Below are 2,654 nucleotides of genomic sequence, written 5' to 3' on the forward strand. Positions count from 1 at the left end.
GGACCCTTGCCGGCGGCCTGGGATAGAACCTGCACTGCAGAGGCCGCAGGCAGCTTCGCAGCCAAGTGCTCAACCTCTGTGCCACAGGGGAGGCCCTGTCCTATTTTTTAATTCCTAATTCATTCAGGATAATTTTTTTTGTGTTTTAATTTATAGTTCTATTTTATTTTTAGTTATAACTTTTTGGTTTTTGTCTGTTTTGTTTTGTATTGAGGTAACATTGGTTTACAATACTTTGTATGTATCATATGTATAGAATAATGGCCCTTCTGCAACGTAGGCATTCACAGTCCCCACCATAGTCCATACTTTGCTTTCCACCTTATCCCTCCTCATTGGTACCCTCAATTCTATACTCAGATTTCTAGGGTTTGTTATTCGTTTGCTTTTTGTCTTACCCTTTGTTTCTCCCCATTTCACATATTAATAAAATCATCTGATATTTGTCTTTTTACTTCTGATACATTTCACTCAAAATTACCCCCTCCAGTTCTATCCATGTTGATGCAGAGGGCAATAATAGTTCATTTTTTTTTATAGCTGAGTAGTATTGTACTGTATATATCAGATCTTGTTAATCCACTCTTCTGTCCTTTTTCAATGAGGTTGTTTACTTAATTTGGCTATTGTAAATAGTGCTGCAATGAAGACAGTAGTGAATATATTCCTTCAAATTAATGGTTTTGCATTTTTCAGGTAGATACCTAGGAGTGTAACTGTTGTATTCTCTGGTCTATTTTTTTAAATTTTTTCAGGAAGATACTAAATCATTTATTGATTACACATGATAATGGATGTTACACATGCTTCATTCCCATCTGTGATGTTACCTGGTACCATAATTCAATTTATACATATATTGCATAGGATGTGCCAACGATCATTACTAAACCAAATTAACTCCATGATTCTGCTTGGGTGACCCTTTTAATGGTGAACTTCAACTCACAACACAGGGCTTTCACTAGTTCACAGTTATGACCGTTCACAGTGTGGTGTTTCTGAATGAAAATTTTGTCTACAGAATCATGGTAATCAAAGGTCACAAAGCAAAACCTCTCTTCTTGTCACTGTCTTGGTCAGTCATGATTTTAATCACTTCAATTTTCCCATAATATTCAAAATAATCTCTCAGGTGATATTCTTCAGTGTCTTGTTTAATGCCACCAACAAAAATCTTTTTCACAATTAAGTAGGCACTGGTCTCTGAGAATTTTCTCTTGACACAGCCCCCTTTGGTTCCACAACTCTTCCATCCACCTTGTGTGGCTTTGGATTCATGGCTGCCTCCACCTCCTTCACTGTGTGATAAGTAACAAACCTAAAGACTCTGGATCACTTGGTGTTTGGATTTCTCATTACCACACAGTCTGTGATCACTCCTTCATACTAAAAATGGCTTCTCAGGCTCTCATTCACTATTTTAAAGCATAAACCTCAAATGAAGATCTTGCACCACTGTCCCAGTTCTTTGGGAGACTCTGACTTAGACATGATGGCAGTGGGAGGGGACACTTTCAGGATGATTACTCAGAGGTGTCCATGGGCAGAAAGACTGTAGATCTATTTTTAATATCTTGAAAACCTCCATAGTGTTTTCCAGAGGGCCTAGACCAGTCTACATTCCCATGAATTACACAAGGTTTCTTTTTCTCCAAATCTTCATAACGCTTGTTGATTCTGGTCTTTTTGATATGAACCATTCTCTCAGGTGTGAAATGGTATCTTAATATGTTATTGATTTCCAGTTTCTTGATAAGTGATGATGAGCATTTTGTGTGACCAACATGTGTATGTTGATCATATGTATGTCTTCTTTGTGGGTGTGTCCTTTTAGCTCTTGCGTCCATTTTTTTTATTAGGTCATTTGTTTTCTTCTTATTGAGTTGTGTGTGTTATTTTTAGATCATGGTTATCAGCCCCTTGTGAAATATATGGTGTGGAAATATATTCTGGCATTTGGAATGGTGTGTCTTTGTTTTAGTTATAATTTCTTTTACTGTACAGGGGTTCTTTTGTTTGATATAGCCCCATTTTCCTATAGTCTCTCTTGCTTCTGTTTCTGTTGGTGACTAATCCAAAAAGACATGACTGAAGTCAATGTCATGGAATATCTTTCCATGTTTACTACTATGTATTTGATGGTTTCAGGTATACAGCCAAGTTTAGAATCCATTTTGAGTTAATTTTTAAATATGGTATGAGATAGTACTCTAGTTTCATTCTTTTGCATGTGGCTGTCCAGTTATCACAACACCATTAGTTGAAGGGATTCTTCTTTCTCCAATGTATCCACTTGCACATAGATAACTGCCCATGAATGTGTGGGTTTATTTCTGAGCTCTCAATTCTATTCCTTTTGTCTGTGAGTCTACTTTTATTCCAGTACCATACTGTTTTGATCACTATTGCTTTGCAGTATATTTTGAGGTCTGGATGTGTAGTACTACTATTTTTCTTTTTTTCTCTGTCTGTATTGATTTGAGTATTTGACTAAGGTAATTTATGGTTCCATGTAAATTTCAATAATGTCTGTCCTATTTCTTTGAGGAATGCCACTGACACTTTGATAAGGATTGCATTGCATCTGTATATCGGTTTGGGTAAGAGGATCATTTTGTCAATGTTAATTCTTCCAATCCATGAGCAGAGAA

The 2,654-nt window shown here is 36.5% G+C and overlaps 1 pseudogene; it reads right to left on the reverse strand.

The window, feature by feature from the left end:
• Positions 1–896: 896 nt before the first annotated feature.
• Positions 897–1,494, reverse strand: LOC119245660 (heterogeneous nuclear ribonucleoprotein A1-like; annotated as a pseudogene).
• Between the last annotated feature and the right edge of the window lie 1,160 nt (positions 1,495–2,654).

Source organism: Talpa occidentalis, unplaced genomic scaffold (assembly GCF_014898055.3).
Source record: "Talpa occidentalis isolate TD23 unplaced genomic scaffold, MPIMG_talOcc4v2.1 talOcc4.15, whole genome shotgun sequence".
Classification (NCBI taxonomy): Eukaryota; Metazoa; Chordata; class Mammalia; order Eulipotyphla; family Talpidae; genus Talpa; species Talpa occidentalis.